Source organism: Lithobates pipiens, unplaced genomic scaffold (assembly GCF_037356315.1).
Source record: "Lithobates pipiens isolate NorthernLeopardFrog02 unplaced genomic scaffold, aLitPip1_a1.2 Scaffold_16, whole genome shotgun sequence".
In the NCBI taxonomy this organism is placed as follows: Eukaryota; Metazoa; Chordata; class Amphibia; order Anura; family Ranidae; genus Lithobates; species Lithobates pipiens.
The window spans coordinates 520192714-520212148 of record NW_027507748.1 but is presented as its reverse complement, the minus strand read 5'-3'; positions in this window follow the sequence as shown (position 1 = coordinate 520212148).

The following is a 19435-nucleotide window of genomic DNA, read 5'->3' as shown; positions in this document are numbered from 1 at the left end:
CACAAAGTGTCATTTCGCAAGGAAAAAAAAGTCTTTTAAAATCACTTTCCATTGTCGGCTCCCGTAATACAGAGAACACTCAATGAGTGTTCTCTGTATTAGCCGACAATTCATTCATTGATTAAAAATAAAAAAGCATGGGGTTCTCCTAAATTCAATTACCAGGCCCTTCAGGTCTGGTATGGATATTAAGGGGAAAAAAATTGACATGGGGGTCCCCTAAATATCCATACCAGACCCTTATCTGACCACGCAACCTGACAGGCCGCAGGAAAAGAGGGGGGGACGAGAGAGTGCCCCCCCTCCTGAACCGTACCAGGCCACATGCCCTCAACATTGGGAGGATGCTTTGGGGGGTCTGGGACCCCTAAAAGCACCATGTCCCCATGTTGATGTGGACAAGGGCCTCATCCCCACAACCCTGGCCGGTGGTTGTGGGGGTCTGCGGGAGGGGGCTTATCAGAATCTGGAAGCCCCCTTTAACAAGGGGACCCCCAGATCCCAGCCCCCTCCCCGTTTGTAATGGTAAGGGGGTACAAAAGTACCCCTACCATTTCACAAAGAAAGTGTAAAAATTGTTAAATAAGACAAATACACTTTTGAAAAATTCCTTTATTAAAAATAAAAAAAAGATTCCAGCGGTGGTAATACACTCTTGCTATCCAGCGATGGATGATCATCTCTCCGGGGTCCAGCGATGGCTGATCTGATCCAGCGACGGGGGATTTTCAGTCCAGCGCTGTACATACATGCATCTGTCTTCTGTCTCCACTGCGGAGACACTGCAGGGATCGTTTCTTATATTAGGAGGGTGGGGCCACTGGTCACCTGACCCCGCCCCTCTGACACTGATGAGGGAAGCCATGGGGTTCCCCAGTGACGTATGGGTGAACCCGCCCCCCTCTGATGTAATTCAGCTGCATCAGTGACGGTGCTATTACTGCACTTTTTCAAGAATTACAACCAGCTATCCCACTAGAGCGTCTTGAAATGGACCACGTTCATAGAGCCCTAGCACCAAAGAAAACAGATGGTCCTCCCCGTGACATTATCGCAAAATTGCATTTCTACCGCACTAAGGAACTACTGCTAAATACAGCTAGAAATAAAGATCCCCTAATTTTCCAGGGTCGTAAATATCAATTATTCACAGACCTCTCACAAATTACAATCAACAAAAGAAGAACCCTGAAACCACTACTGCAAATATTACAGTGAAATGACATAATCTATCAATGGGGCTTTCCTTTCTCAGTGTGTTTTACTTTCCAAAGTCGCAAATATATGTGTCGAACAGCTAAGGACCTGCAAACTACTTTACAGAAACTAGGGATGATAAACACATCAAGAGATGCTGCGGACACTCTCCAAAAATCATCCTCATATGCTGATAATCCCCCCCCTGCTTCCAGAAGAGAAGAAGACTATAATCCACAGAAAAGAAGTCGCATACAATCTCCACCTCCGGATCCAGATCTGGCTGACACTATGGACTGATAAACACCTGTACTGAGGCTACTATCTAGCCTTTTCAACAGAATGGCTACTGCCGAGTTTTTTCTCTGACTTCCAATCAATATTTTTATCATAATCTTATGTTTCTAATAATCTAGGCACCTTATTATAACTGTTTTTTTTCTCTCTCTTCTCTTCTTTGTCTCTGAGGTTGCCTTAATCTTACATTTTTATTTTTTGCTTGAAAAATGAAATTATATGATTGGCTCTTGGTGTTCTGCAGGGAAGTTCCTTGCACCCTCTCTTGCTACACTCAGCAGCTCGTTGTACACCGGGCAGTTGACAGTGGCTCATGTACCCTTGGAGGGAGAGTTTTTCTCCTCCCAACGGACACATTAAGAGCATAGATATGTTAAGATATATTTCAATCTTGTATATTAATTGTATTTTCTTTTTCAGTAATTATCTCCTTTGCCCTCCCTCCTCCCACCCCTATACTCAGGAGACAAATACATTTCAGGAGACAAATACATTTCTTATATGACACACGTTCTAACTATAGAACACCGCAAAATAAGTACTACAATTCTATGTGGAGATTCTAATCAGACCATATTTCCATTTTTGGATAAATCACCAATCCCACAGTCACATACAGCAGACAAACAACTCTTATCAAAACTAATTACAAAACATAACCTAGTAGATTCTTGGAGAGAATTGAATCCAACCAAGAGAGAATACACACATTACTCATTCCCTCATCGCTCATTCTCTAGGATAGACCATATATTTATGTCCATAGGGCTAATTCCAGAAACAATATCTACAAAAATTATTCCCATCCCATGGTCCGACCATAGTGCACATTACATTACTGTTGCCTCTATAATTCCCCCAAAAAAAGATCCAACATGGATATTAAGAGATTTCCTACTCAAAAATCCAGCTCATAAAAATAATATTGAAATTGCGCTCAAGATTATATAAAATATAACTCCACACCTGACGTCTCTCCGACTACATTATGGGAAGCACACAAACCTGTTCTCCGTGGCATATGTCTACAGCAACCAAACATATTCAACAGAGAGCGGAAAATCCTTTGTCAGACTTTAGAAACAAATTTCAATAAATGTCACACAGCATTCCAAAATAACCCTTCTTCTTTAGCTAAAATAAATCTTGACAAAGCTAAATTGGAATTTGATCTATTCCTTACTGAAGCAGCGGATAAAACCATCAAGAGATCACAACACAATTTCTATATCAATGTGAATAAACCTCACACACTATTAGCCAGGGCATTAAAATCCTGCCAGAACCCAACAAAACCGATACGTCTGAAAATCTCTAGGGGGTATACACAAATAATCCTTTAAAAATATTACAAAAATTCAAAACACAATTAAAAAATGTATACTCTTCTAATAATGAGTTGGACCCTTCTAGAGCGAATGATTTTTTCTCTCATATATCTCTACCGACACTATCTAAAACACAAATGGAAATGATGGAGGAACCAGTGTTAATTATAGAGGTATCTGAAGTTATCAAAAATCTGAAACTAAATAAAAGGCCAAGTCCTGATGGTTTTTCTGCGCTGTATTACAAAACGTTTGTAGACACCCTATCTCCAGTCTTGACAAACACTTTTAATTCCCTTTTGGAAGGTCATCCTTTTAGAAGAGAAACCCTAACTGCAATTATCTGTATGCTCCCTAAACCTCACGCAGACGATTCAATATGGTCTAATTATCGCCCTATTTCGTTACTAAATTTGGACATAAAATTTTTTGCCAAAATTCTAGCTAACAGATTAAATACCATTATAGGCAATCTTATACATCGTGATCAAGTGGGCTTCATCCCATTACGCCAAGCAGGAGATAATATTAGACGTGCAACACTCCTGTCACATGCCGCTAAAAAAAGACGTATTCCCACTTGTTTTCTTTCTTTAGATATTATGAAAGCTTTTGACACAGTATCATGGTCATATATGAACTATACCCTTTCCAAATGGTGATTCGGCCCTCATTTTTTATGATGGATCTCTAATTTGTATCAAGATCCCAAAGCTTATATCAGATATGCAGGGTACAAATCAAAGGAGTTTAATATACCGAGGGGGACTCGTCAAGGATGTCCACTTTCACCATTATTATTTGCTTTACTCATTGAACCTTTAGCACAAAGAATTAGGATGGAACCCACTAGAACAGGTATTGAAATGGGTGGCTTTCATCATAAGCTCTGTTTATTCACAGACGATATTCTCCTTTTTCTATCTTCTCCACATGTTTCGGCCCCAAATCTTATGGTTGTACTACCAGAATTCTCATTTATTTCGGGCCTTAAGGTCAATATTCAAAAATCTTCAGCATTAAACATTTCACTTGTCGAGAAAGATAAACAATCTTTACAAAATTCACTACCCTTTAAGTGGGTAGATCATAGCCTCCCATATCTGGGTGTGCAGTTTACTCCTAACCCCTCTGATTTATTTGAAGCTAATTACCCAGCTCTATTAAAAAATATTACAAGGTCGTTATCTAATTGGTCATCAATACCGATATCATGGTTTGGGAAAATCAATATCATAAAAATGTCTGTTCTTCCAAAATTTTTATATTTATTCAGAACTCTCATATTCCTGCATATTTTCTTAGGCTGATTCAACAAAAAGTAACGAAATTTACTTGGGGGAAAATAAAACCCAGACTTCACAAAAAAACACTTGTTCTCCCCAAAGCTTTGGGTGGTTTGTGATTTCCAGACTTTAACATAAATTATAAGGCAGCTCAATTATCTCAATTAACAAAATATCACTCTTCTACAGAGATTCCTTTATGGGTCCTCATTGAAGCTGTAGACTGTGATCCTCTTCCTATAAACAATATATTATGGTTACAACCTGCGGAATGTAAGTCTATAAATAACCCTATTTCTAAGCACTCTCTATCTATATAGGATAGGTATAGAAATTCACATGGTCTGCAATCTCTACAAAATCCGCTATTATCTTTCCACAAGAATCTGACTTTTTACCCAGCCTGGAAATATCCCAAAACTTTTAAAGCTTGGTCTAAGGCTTGTATCACTTGTCTATATAATTTAACTTCAACTACATCAATAAAATCTTTTACAGATCTATGTGAATTATTTAAGCTTCCACAATCAGAAATATTCAGATATCTCCAAATCAAAAATTTTTATACTCCTCTTCTCAATTTAAAGCGGAGGTCCACCCTAAAATGGACCTTCCGCTCATCGGATTCCTCCCCCCCTCCGGCGCCACAATTGGCACCTTTCAGGGGGGAGGGGGGTGCAGTTATCTGGATAATCCAGGTAACTGCACCCACTTCCGGGCTAGCTCTCTGCGGAAAGGGGCGTACATTACGCCCCTTTCCGCAAGTGCCCGCCCCCTTCCGCAAGTGCCCCGCTGCCTGCTGGGAAACACACAAATCCCAGAGGCAGCGGGGACCGTCCTCATTGCGCAGCGCGGCTCGCACATGCGCACTAGGGAACCGGGAAATGAAGCCGAAAGGCTCCATTTCCTGATTCCCATACCCAAGATGGCGGCGGCAGCACTCGAGTGTCGATCTAGAGATCGGCTTCGGGTGCCGACATCGCGGGCGCGCTGGACAGGTAAGTGTCACTATTTTAAAAGTCAGCAGCTGCAGTATTTGTAGCTGCTGACTCGTCCCGGCGGACTCCCGCTTTAAATGTAAACTTACATAATATTTCTCAATTTGAAAGATTTTGTCTCAAGGAACCACATGCTAAAGGTCGTATTACATCATTGTATATACAATTGATATCTAATTCTAATACTGTTTAGACATGTGCATTCGTTTTTGTCCGAATGCATTTTCGTCCGAATTTCAGCTATTTTCGTTTTCGTTTTGACAAACGAAAGCACAGAATCCGAAAAACGAAAGATCCGACATAAATATTATTTTCGTTTTAGTTGTTACAATAGTTTGATATAGAATAGGAGATTCGACGTGACTCTGACAATAACAATCTGTGTCTATAGAACCTGTGGTCGAATGTGCCTAACCTTACCTCTATTAGTCCAAGATTATATAGGGAAAATATTCAACGGAGAAAAAAGATTTGACAGAGAGAAAAGATTCTGCAAGTTACTGTCCTAAAAAGTGTTTGGGGACCTGGGTCCTGCCCCAGGGGACATGTATCAATGCAAAAAAAAGTAAAAAAAACAGCCGTTTTTTCGGGAGCAGTGATTTTAATAATAATTAAAGTGAAACAATAAAAATTTAATATTCCTTTAAATTTTGTAGGGGGGGGGGGGGTGTCTATAGTATGCCTGTGAAGGGGCGCATGTTTCTGGTGCTTAGAACTGTCCCTGCACAAAGTGTCATTTATGCAGGAAAAAAAAGTCCTTTAAAATCACTTGCAGCTATTATGAATTGTCGGCTCCGTAATACAGAGAACACTCATTGAAAGTCATTGATAAAAAATAAATAAATAAATAAATAAATCGTAGGAGTCCCCCAAATTCAATTACCAGGCCCTTCAGGTCTGGTATGGATATTAAGGGGAACCATGCATCAAATTTAAAAAAAAAATGACGCAGGTCCCCTTAAAAATCCACACCAGACCCTTTATCAGAGCATGCAAACTGACAGGCTGCAGGAAAAGAGGGGGGACGAGAGAGCGGCCCCCCCTCCCTCCTGAACCGTACCAGGCCACATGCCCTCAACATTGGGAGGATGCTTTGGGGGTCTGTGAACGAAAAACAAAATAAATAAAAACGAATTTCAGGAGTAACTAAATAAATTAATTTTCGGACGAAAACGAAATTACGAAACAAAATATTTTACTCTGCACATGTCTAATACTGTTACACCTAAATATGTGGCCAAGTGGGAAAAAGATTTGGATTGTACGATCGATTCTAAGTCTTGGTCCAACATATGGTCTTTCACAAAATCTTCCTCTATAAATATATTGGTGTCTGAATCGTCATATAAAGTTCTCACACGCTGGTATTTGGTTGCTGCGAGAATGGCCAAATTCTCAACAGACAACACTGGCCTCTGCTTTCGTGGCTGTTCAGAAAAAGGTACCTATATACATACCTGATGGCATTGCCCAATTGTACAATCATTTTGGAAAAATATCTTTCTGATAATTACAACATTTTTTGATCGTCCAATTTTTCCAGACCCAATTATGGCTTTCTTTAATTTAAATTTAAATTCAAATTAGTTTTTACACTCCTGATAGCCGCAAAACAGACTATAGCCAATGCGTGGAAAACAGATGGGGTGAATATTGCAGAAAACAAACGTAGAATGAATCAATCTTTCATCCATGCTAAAATGGACGCTATAGATAAAAACCAGAGGACAAAGTTTGATATCATATGGAAACGCTGGATTAAATATTATACGTCAGATAATATTGATAACCAAGTTTTATTGTTATGGTGATTAAGAATTTTTATAGAATTACAACATTAGCTGATATATAAAACCTCCTCCGGAGAATTATTCCCTCCCCTTCCCCTCCTATATACCTGTTATGTTCTTCCCTTACTATATAATACTTACTATAAACATACTTTAGAAGTTATGGTCAAAACTTTAAAATCATGTATTTTCTTTTACACATATTTATATTTTCTTGGGATTAAAATGTTTAAAACTCAGCTATAAGAATGTTTTCAAATTCTAAAACATATAAGGCCATTTATTGTCATTCCCACGAGAATATCTTGAAATTCCTTCTTTGATTTGTATCATCCGTACTTCAATATGTCTACTTTTTATTTCTGGTATCAAATAATTTGTCTTATATTCTGTACATGTAATTTATTTTAACATAAAATAAAAACTTTTGAACGAAGAAATAGCAAGAGTGTTACTATTAACAGGAATGTTGAAGTCACCAAGAATGAGTGTGGAAATTTCAGAAGGGAGAATGTAGGGTAGCCAGGCAGAGAATTCATCAAGGAAAATTGGATACCGGTCCAGGGGTAAGGTAGACCACAGCAATTCTTAGGAAAATTTCAGAAAATATATATAGAGTGAGCTTTAAATGATGAGATGGACAGAAAGGAGGAGCGCAAAGAACCTGGAAGGTGTTCTGTGGGGATAGGAGTAATATACTGTAAATTAAGTTTACCATAAAGACATTGAGAGCAGTCAAGTCTGCAATCAGTTAAAGTGGATGTGAAACAGCAGTAATATAGATGCAAAGTTTTACCTGTGAAGGGAGATAAAAGATGTTCAGATGAGCCACGTAAATAAAGAATGCCACTTTGTTGATGAATTTTCTTCATTTTACATTGTTTTTATTTAAATGATACTGTTTTCAGAGTTTTTAATTATAAGCGTATGGGATTAGCTGCAATATCATCAACAAACATCATGGTCAGGAGAAGCCTGCACGTATCTTTTATATATATATATATATTTATTATATATATATATATATATATATATATATATATATATATATATATATATATTATATATACATACATATATATATATATATATATATATATATATATATATATATATTATATATATATATATATAATCCTTATAACTATGTGGAATATGTTGATGTAATATAAAAAACATTGTAGATCAATATAGGTTTGTTATTGCTGTATACAAATAATGCTAGTAGTACATATTGACAATAAGAAAAATATAAAACAAGCAATTTCAAATGGTGACATGGTAACTACACAATGCTATAAGGGTTCAGCTCCATCCCTGAATGAAGTCACATAAATCATTGGTGCAATAAGGCCGCTGGAGCCCTGGAGACTTCACTTCCAGTCACAGTCCAGACCAGAAGTCGGGCAAAGACACTCTTCAGATACTGCCTGGATGTTTGTTAATGCGCTGTTACACTGATGGTAGAGTGGAAACTGTATTTTATTTTTTTCTTTCTTTTAACAAATGGTTTTAAAATATGATATTACACAATGGAGGATCTTTCTGTTTTTATGTGGCTCGTGATTGGCAGACATTTAAGGAAATCTACAGAAATCGCTAATACCCGATGATAAGATGACCCAGGTGGATGGTATAAAATGCATTTAGACCTGTATGAAAATATAGGTCTAGTGAGAAGGTGAGCTGTGAATCTACACATTGGTGAAGTACACTTATGTGTGGTGTGAATTTGCAGTGGCACTGGTGATGCATGTATTTTTGGATTGAAATATGCAGCTGGGACTAATATATGGATAGTGGATCAATACACTGAAGAGCATTTGTGGACTGTTGCAATTTGCATTTCTTACAGTGCTGGGGGTTTTGGTTTCAACTCCTCTCACAAAAAAAGTTTAAGCAGACTATTTGTATTAGCATTGAACTTGGATATATATTTTTTGTTTATTATATGGTTTATTTGATTTGCAGCACTGGGGCTGCAGTCTCACATTTTGACACAATATGATATTATATGTAATTTGATGTTATTGCTAATTATTTTAAATAAGTACACTGACAAACAAGATAAACGTAATGACATGTTTGGGTGTTTGTTTGAATGCTTGTATAACCAAGGATTGATCTGAACTTGTGTTCAGAGCAAACCTGGAACTCATAGTGAATATAACATGTTATCTCTATTTCTGTAAATCATATGATTTCCTTACATGTGTTGCCTTTACTCTGTCTCTAAAATTGAGATCAAATACATTTTAGAGTTTTTATAAACTGTCACACAAGATGGGTCAAGAGTTTAGTATAACTCTTGAGCAGAGAAAATAGTATTTATTGTTATTCACTGACTTAGCAATTAACCTGAGCTCACTGCTTTTTGAGTCAATACAGGACAGACTAACATGTCTCTCTAATGGAAATAAGCTATTGATCAGGTCCTAATGCTTACAAGTGATGTCTTTCAGCAGCCCATACCCTACAAGTCCCCAAAGTAATAATATTAAATGTCAAAAGTAGTTAAATATAATCTGGTGACAATTTTAGAAAATCTATACTGCATCTATATTGCATTAAATCTAAATTTACTTTTGTAAGGAAGTATACAGTTTAGCATTGTTTCATGTAACATGTCCTATAATCATACTAAATATAACACTGCATTATTCTGTAATGCAAACCAATGAAAAGCAAGGTGCTAACACATATGTGATAATTGTCCTGCAAACCACTCGGTCTAAGCCGGCATGTGTTCCAAACGGCTGCATGTTCAAACCAGAACTAAACCCGGAAATGACATCACGTATGGCGGACGTGCAGTCTCAATGCATTTTGCTTGTCAGCATCATCAAGAAGCTAAAATGATATCACACTATCCTGGATTATTATCTCTCATTGAGTCTTGGTTATTTATGCTTGAGGAGATGAGCTGGTGGTGGATACCCAATATGTGTCATGGTTATGCAATTGTTTGTCTGCTCACCCATGTGTATCTAGAGACCAGCCGACCCTCACCTGTCTGCTTTTGTACCCACCCTCTGGCATGACTCCACCCTAGCTCCTATCAGGGAGCTCTATATTAACCTGTGCACTGCAGGCCAGCCTTGCTGATCAACCTTTGTGTGTTAGCTTCCTGTTTCCTGCCGTGTTCTCTTCTACTGTTTTCCGTTACCGACTTTGGCGTGTCTTTGACTATCCCTGTTTGCCTGGGATCCTGACCGTTTGGTGTGTCCCTGACTATTCTTGTCTGCTTGTGGCCCCGACCTTGGCTTTGTCCCTCACCATCCCTATCCTCCTGTTGCCTACTGTGGGTGTGAGCTGGGGGACCCTGGGGGTCGCGACCTGGAGCCAGTTGCAGCCAAGTCCATCCTCACCACTAGAGGCGCTGGTGAACACCTGCTGGCTCTTAGACTCCGCGCCCCAGGGAATCTTACGCTCTAACCCCAATGGGATCTGTCCCCCGTCTGCAGCAGTCAGCCGCAGAGTCCACAACCTTGCGGTGCACTCCTGATCCCTACGGTGTGCACCTGTCACCTCGCCTCAAGGTAACCTGACAATATACCATTCTTAAGGTGGGACATTATGAAAACAACGTGCAAAAAGGGTGGTACCCTATAACACCAAAGGCTCATATCATAGATTATGTTGGTAAGAGTGCATTTTGTACACTTTGTGGTGGAGCACTTATATGAGGAGTATCTGATGCACCTTTAAGACCAGGAGCAGGGTGATTGGAGCTTTCGTCAGCAAGATTTAGGAAAATGTTTTGGACTGTGCAATATTTATTACTATTTTTTTCGCATTTGTATTCTCAAGTATATTTGGTTTGTTTTTTATCCTTTGTTCACATGCAATTATCACATATGTGTTAGCTCCTTGATTTTCATTGGTTAGCTTTTCAGAGGTGGTATATTTAATTAAAGGGGCAGCTTTACATTTTCAGCATATTTTTGGTTGGTGCCAAGGATTACTATTATTTCTCACATTATGCAGTGATGGTCTAACAAAAATCTAAATGTCCAAACATCAAATGAAGATAGGGCTAATGTATAATGTAAAAATTTCTTCGTTTTACACCATTTTTTTATTTCTCCAGTCCAACCTTTAATATAAATCACTGCTATATATTTCTGTTTAAGGTCCTATATGAACTATTATGTAAAGTACTCATTGCAAATGTATATGTATTATATGTGTATAGCTTTCACAGATTAGCAGCGATGTTACTCTGTGTAGTTCTATCACCATGTAATCTATCTTACCCTTTTACTGCAGCCTGCACTTCTTTTTCACAGGAAAGGGAGGTATAGGTGGGGCCTGGTTCTACCTGCTGATTGATATAACAGCCACATGACTATTCCTTCTCAGCTTTTCATTTCTTCATCTCTCATTGCCAACTTTGGCTTGTATTTGGCTATACTTGTTAACATCTCATTCTGACCTTTGGCCTACCCCTGTTTTTATTGAATCTACCTTTTGAGTTTTTACCATGCTCTAGTTCTAAGCCTTGATCAGTTGTCATCTGAAAAGATGTTCCCGAGTTCCGTAACCTCTTACACCCCTAAGTAAAGTCCATAACCCTTGTGGCATGCTCTGGTAATGATCTGGTGACATGCACTTACACTCTGTACCTTTGCCCTTTTTTTTTTGTAAAATCTTTATTTAGAAACATTTTAACAAAGGAATACACATGAGTACACATAAGACAGATATGCCAGGATCATATTCAATTCAGACAAATGGCAAGAAACAAATAGACATGTATGTCCTGTCTAAGGAAGCAAAGAGAAGATGACCATAGTAAAACATCTAGACCTAATGCTTTTCTTTAGGCTAGTACCTGTAGTTTCCCCTTCATATCCATATCAGTTCTGTCTTTCTTGAACAGCGGCCATACCATAAACTGCACTAGCTCAATGGGGGGACAGGTCAATACCCGTCTCGCCCCCTCCAGGGTATGTGTAAAATCGGGGAAGCAGAGGGCAGCCCCACAGCGGCAACCCCAGGAGAAGGGGCCAAACTGCCTCCATCTTCCTCTCCTGGTTCACCCCCCCAGTGGGGCAGGCCCACAACAGTCCCCTAGCCCAGTAGTGAATAAGTAAGGGCCCCCCTCTGATCAAGGGGATCCCCACCTCCAGCCAGGCGAGGCAGCCACAGGATCAGCTATCGTACAGGCAACACAGCTCACAACTACATCTCAATGTCGGAGAAGCAATATGTAAGTAAGGTAATACTTAAGTGTAAAGTAGAGAAAAGAAGAAAGGGAAAGAAGATTGGAGGGGGAGAGAGTGAGAGTAAGAGGGGGGTATAGGAAGGGTAGAGGGGGGTGGATGGGGAAGGGAGATGGAGCATACCTGCATTCTTGAAGAAGTTCGATGATTTTGCACCAGGCGAGTCTCAGCGATAGGCTTGCTCTCCTAGGGAGGGGCATGGTGGTGAATATCATTTACTAGGCAACAGTGCCACTAAATGTGCGAGATCTCAGGGACGGTTCTGCTAGCTCCAATAGAGCCAGGTCCAGGCTGGAGGATGTGTAAATAGTGTCGGACATGTAGTCCATCCAAGGCTTCCATATAATGTCAAACTGAGCCCTCGTGCCTCTACACGTCACTATCCAGTGTTCAGAGGGAATACTTTGCTTCCAGTAGATTGGAAGAAGGCGCTTAGCCGCTTTCAGCAGATGCGGTAAAGCGCTTTTTTTGTATCTACCAATCGGGACCGGAGGGATGTGCAGAAGGTAGTTAGCCAGAGACAGTGGAATATCGACCTCCAGGATTTCTTTTATTTGAGATTGGACATCCGCCCAGTATGGTTTGATTTGTGAGCAATCCCACCAAATGTGTAGGAGTGTGCCTTTGTGGCCACATTCCCTCCAGCACTGGTCCGACACCAATGGGTATATACGTGCTAGGTCTACCGGTACTCTGTACCAGTGAGACAAAATTTTATAATTCATTTCTTGGGTTTTAGATTCCATGGAGCTTGTGTGAGTGATTTTATAAAGGTGGGACAATTGAGTTGTGGAAAAGTTGAGCTTCAGGTCTCTCTCCCATACCCGTATATACATTGCTCCACTGATGCTCCTTATGAAGTTGTGGGAGACATACGGTCCTGGAACACAAGCCAGGAACAGGTCGGCCCAGTGGAGGGAGACTATTACCACCTGCAGAACATCAGTGGCTTGCCCGATTTTAGAACGGTTTTCTCATTGCTGGAAAGGCTTGGTGTCGGCCAATAGACACATTGAAATGTGAGTGCAATATGTTTTTTTATTGATTTTCCATTAAAGTGAAAACAGTTTTACACTATATTGGTTCCATTTAATTTTGTATGAATATACCGACATTGAGGAATTGCTAAAGGGAGGAATGCGTTGTGGATTGGTTATCCGTTGAATGAACTGAAGGCTTACTGATTGGGGACATCTGGTGAGTGGCCATTCTGCTTGGTGATGGTGGCACAGATTTGGTTATTTTAGTTGACACAAGTGGACTTTTGATTAGAAGATGAACGGTGAATAAGACGGCACAGTTGGAGCAATCAAATTAAAATATCGCACAATAAGGACGCTATATTTTTTGCAAATATAAATTAATGTCTTGTGTATATATTTTGGATAATATGGGGGCACAGTGATTATTTAGTGAATATATGTATTATTAAGCATAATCTATTGAGAAGGGGGTGGTTAAAATAGTGAGTGGGAGGCGCAATCCCCTAAAGATATATATACATCATTTACTTACCCTGGTTTTTCTGGGGGAGGACTAGGACTGGGATTGCAGCGGACCCTTAAGCACAGAAGGGGGAGGTTGAGCGCCGGTACAACTTGGTTTTTTGGTTTTTCATTATCCATTATTGCCTGTGACAGTACTGTAACTTAAATACTCAAGATTTGATATTATCTAAACGTGAACGTTTTTGATAGCATTAGTATCTGTGAAACAGGGCCAAAGAAAAATCCAAAATACATACCAAATAAAACCAGATGGCAACTGTTCATACAAATGAGTTGAAACAAAGCTAAAAAATATGTTGATTATCTGGTTATCCATTGCCTATGACAGTGACAACATTTTTACTGAGGGACGACAAAGATAGCTAACTGTGATAAAAGTAAGCAAAAGATGAGTGGGAAACTGAGGAACATATCAAACACACAAAACATCAAATAATAAACAGGTTGCTGTGGCAACACGAAGGCTAACTTTAACTGTTTTATATGACAGATGTCATATAGGGTTTAACACACAGGCAGAATTGCATGTACTGTAAATCTGATAAAGGGGCTATTGGACTCATTCGTGAAAGCAATAAAGTTAAGTGAAATAAAAAAGTGTAAACAAATTAAAGGTACTCCCAAGCACATAAAGCCACCAAAATGTTAAGCCTGTGCCACCTCAATATACACTGCATACAATATGTGTGTAAACACACACATCTGGGGGCACGTACATTGACTGTGCTAGATGTAACATGCTATTTTGGGTACAGAAGTTTGTTGTTATTTCATGAGCTTGACATGGTAAAAAATGGTTTTGGGTCCTCCCTAGTATTCCTACCAGACTTTTAGATTGTGGGTTTTAGAGGAACTCAAGGCAAAATAAAAATGTGGGTGCAATTGATGTTCTTTTTTACCTACAAATATAGCTTTCTTTTGGTGTTATTTGATCACCTCTGTTTTAGTTTTTTGCACTATAAACAAAAAAAGCAACAATTTTGAAAAAAACAAACACTTTTTTTCTACTTTTTGGTGTAATAAATATCCCAAAAACTAATTTCTTCACTGTTTAGGCCAATATGTATTCTTTTACAAATTGTTGGTTAAAAAAAAATCGCAATAAGCGTATATTCAGCGATCTGTGCAAAAGTTATAGCGTCTATAAAATATGGTAGAGTTTTATGTCATTTTTATAATTTTTTTTTACTAGTAATGGCAGTGATCTGCGATTTTTTATCGGGACTGTGACATTGCAGCGGACATTTTTTACAGCGATTAGAGCTAAAAATAGGCACTAATTACTGTATAAATGTCATTGGCAGGGACAGGGTTAACCTACACTGTGTTCTAACTGTGCGGGGATGGGAGCGACTAGTAGAGGAGACATATCATTGTTCCTACTTAGTAGGAACACATGATCTATCTCCTCTCCCCTGACAGAACCAGGATTTGTGTGTTTACATACAGACATTCTCATTCTGTCATGATCGGTCACAGGTGCCCAGCGGATATTGCACCTGCCAGGCATGTGCATCGGCTCCAGGGACACACTGCGGGCGTGCCTTCAGTGGTGCATGCCCGCCTGCAATAGCATCTTAAGGAGCCAACGTATTCTTATGGTGATTTGTGCAGCCGTGCCAACCAGCTGCAGTATAAATGCAGTGGCTGGTCGGTTAGCAGTTAATTTCCCTTGGCCTGTTGTCATTAATTGCAATGGAATATATAAAGTATATACAGTGCTGTGAAAAATAATTTTCCCCCTTCCTGATTTTTTATTTTTTTGCATATTTCTCACACTTAAATGATTCAGATGATCAAATGCATTTTAATATCACACAAAGATAACCCGAATAAATACAAGATGCAGTTTTTAAATTATTATTTAATTTATTAAGGGAAAAAAGCCATTCAAACCTGCCTGGCCCTATGTGAAAAATAATTGCCCCTGCCATGCTGAATCATGAATGAACTGTGATTACCACAAGTTTTTGAAAAGAGTTAAATTTAATTTGCCACAGCCAGGCCTGATTACTGCCAGACCTGTTGAATCAAGAAGTCACATAAATAGAAGCTGTATGACAAAGTGAAGCACGCTAACAGATCACAAAAAGCCACACAGGATGCCACAATCTGAAAAATTCAAGAACAGATTAGAAAAAAAGTAATGTGCATGTATCGGTCTAGAATGGGTTTCAAAGCCATTTCTAACACTTTGGAACTCCAGTAAACCATGGGGAGAGCCATTATCCACATATGGAGATAACTAGGAACAGTGGTGAACCTCCCAGGAGTGGCCAGCCTACAGAAATTACTGCAAGAGCATGACAAAGACTTATCCAGGAGGTCATAAAAGAACCCAGAACAACATCTAAAGAACTGCAAGCCTCACTTGCCTCAGGTAAGATCGGTGTTCATGATTCAACAATAAGGAAAAGACTTGGCAAAAATGGCATCCATGGGAGAGTTCCAAAGCTAAAGCCACTGCTGACCAAAAAAAAACACAAAGGCTCATCTCACATTAACCAAAAAACATGGTCTGGGGCTGCTTTGCAGCTTCAAGACCTGGACGACTTACCATAATTGATGGACCTATGAATTCTGAGCTCCACCAGAAAATCCAAAAGGAGAAGTCCAGCCATTAGTTTGTGATCTCAAGCTCAAGTGCGCTTGGGTTATGCAGAAGGACAATGATCCGAAACACAACAGCAAGTCCACCTCCAAATGGTTCAGACAAAGCAAAATTTATGATCTGAAGTGGCCTTAGTCAAACCCGGACGTAAATCCGAATGAGATGCTGTATCATGACCTTACATAGGCTGTTCATGCTAGAAAACTCTCAAATGTGGCTGAATAAAAACAATTTTGGAAAGAAGAGTGGGCCAAAATTGCTCCATAGCAATGTGAAAGACTCATTGCCAGTTACAGTTGTTGCCACCAAGGGTGGCACAACAAGCTATTAGTTTTAGGGGGTAATTACTTTTTCACATAAAGGCAGATTTGACAGCTTTTTTGCCTTAATAAATGAAACCATCAGTTAAAAACTGAATTTTGTATTTACTCTGGTTATCTTTGTGTAATAATAGCTTGTTTGATAATCTGAGTCATTTAAATGTGACAAACATGCAAAAAAAAAAAAATCAGAAAGGGGGCAAATTCTTTTTCACAGCATTGTGTGCATTTCATTTTATCTCAGCAACCAGAAAACAAATATGTACATGTTACAATTTGGTGATCATTTAGAAATATTAGGTAAAAAGTGAAATTATATTCATTCAATTCAGATTTTTTATTTCTATGTTAGAATCCTGTGGTCTCTTATACATACTATTTCACCTATTTATTTCCTATCTGACATTAAAACACAATTTGATAATAAGATTGTTAAGTGAAGCGCATTAAAGTTTTTGCAAATTACTTGCTTCCAACTGGGTTCATTTTCTTCACAGGCTAAATGTTAGCAATGAATATATACACAATCTAAATTGTGTCTTCTTTAAATCTGTGTATGCCATTCGATGAAGATGTATGACATACCTCAGTTTTAATCCACTACTTTAATCAGAATAGAAAAAAAAATTAAACATGCAGACAACAGAATCCTTGATCATTTTAGACATATAAGTATGACATCCTCCCAGGATCGCACCTTGCGCATGCCCCATCGTTCGATCTATCTATCTGTGTCCGCTTTGAGTCAGTTCAAGACCAATTTATCTCTTTCTCCAACTTGTGACACACTTCAGCTGGTTGTGGTCCCACCTTGTTGTAGAGGAATGACGTCAGATATTCCCTTTCTGTGGTTAATAGTACCCTGCTATCTTTCCCTTGTAGTTACAAACCACTTCAATACTGGCCACTTTTACTCCCTTCCTGCCCAGGCCAATTTTCAGCTTTCAGTGCTGTTGCACTTTGAATGACATTTATGTGGTCATGCATATGTACCTAAATGAAATTGTTATGATTTTTTAACACAAATAGAGCTTTCTTTTGGTGGTAATTAATCTCCCTGACGGTATGATTATTTCAGATTTTTGCGTCTAAAAGTAGTACATTGTTTTGCATAGAAATTTGGCGTTTTATATTGTAAGCTTGTAATTCTTAGGAATAATTAGGAATTTAACCACTTAAGGACCAGGCCTCTTTTTCAGACTTGGTGTTTACATGTTTAAAACAGTTTTTTTTGCTGGAAAATTACTTAGAACCCCCAAACATTTTATATTGTTTTTTTTCTAACACCCTAGAGAATAAAATGGCAGTCATTGAAATACTTTTTTTCACACCGTATTTGCGCAGCGGTCTTACAAGCGCACTTTTTTTGGAAAAAAATCACTTTTTTGAATAGAAAAATAAGACAACAGTAAAATTAGCCCAATTTTTTTTATATTGTGAAAGATAATGGTACGCCGAGTAAATTGATACCCAACATGTCACGCTTCAAAATTGCGCCCGCTCGTGGAATGGCGTCAAAGTTTTAGCCTCAAAAATCTCCATAAGTGACATTTAAAAAATTCTACAGGTTGCATTTTTTGTGTTACAGAGGAGGTCTAGGGCTAGAATTTTTGCACTCACTCTACCGATCGCGGCGATACCTCACATGTGTGGTTTGACCACCGTTTTCATATGCGGGCGCTACTCACGTATGCGCTCGCTTCTGTACGCAAGCTCGTCGTGACGGGGTGTTTTTTAAAAAAAAAGGATTTTTTTCTTATTTATTTTAATTGATTTTATTTATTTTTACACTGTTTAAAAAAAAAAATGGATCACTTTTATTCCTATTACAAGGAATTACAATAGAAAAAAGCATGACAGGTCCTCTTAAATATGAGATCTGGGGTCAAAAAGTCCTCAGATCTCATATTTGGGCTAAAATGCAACAAAAAAAAAAAAAAAGAAAATCTGACATTTAAAAAAAATATAGCTTTAAGAGGTATGGGCGGAAGTGACGTTTTGACGTCGCTTCCGCCCTCCTATGGTATAGAGACGAGTGGGGGCCATCTTAGCCTCACTTGTCTCTATGCCCAGCAGATGAAATGACCCGATCGCTTCCGCCGCTACCGACGGCTCCGGTAAGTGGCGGAAGGTGCGGGAGGGCGGCGGGAGGGGGGGTTGCACCTCTCCCGCCGCCGATAGCGGGTCCGCCGTGGAGACCACCGTTATCGTACAGCCGACCGCCGCCTGAAGAGATGGATATCTCGGTTGTGGCAGCAGCTGCTGCCGTTACCGAGATATCCCTCTTCAAAAATAGGACGTACATCGTCGTGCGGCGGTCGGCAAGTGGTTAAATCTGTCCAAGCAAGAGTCCAGTAGATATCCCAGGTCATAAATCATAAATTATAATATAATATTAAATTAAAATTATAATATCATAAATAGCTGCAAATAATTATCAAACATTATATAATAATAAAATGTATTCAATAATGTAATCAAATCAAAAACACTGAAATATGCTCAGTCGCAGAATTTTCGCTGTCGTCACTTTCAGTGTCTGATGACAAATTTCCCCACACATTATTATCCCTCAATTCTGCAAGTGATTCTTATATACAGTCGGTGAGCAGGATATTGTGTCAACCTCGGCGCATTTATTGCCGGATTGACTCCTTGCAAGCCTTGCTCATCAGGAAAGTAAAACGGAAAATTCCTATCAAAATACTTACCGTAATTTTCCTTTCCTGATGGACTCCATGGCAGCAACGTGTGGGTTAAGTCCCGCCTCCACTATTCTATAGGACACTACTCCCATAAATCTTTGCTCCCTGCCCATGGCCGTGTTCGATAACTAGCCTACTCCAGCCATTTTGGGAGGGAACTCCTGCTGCCA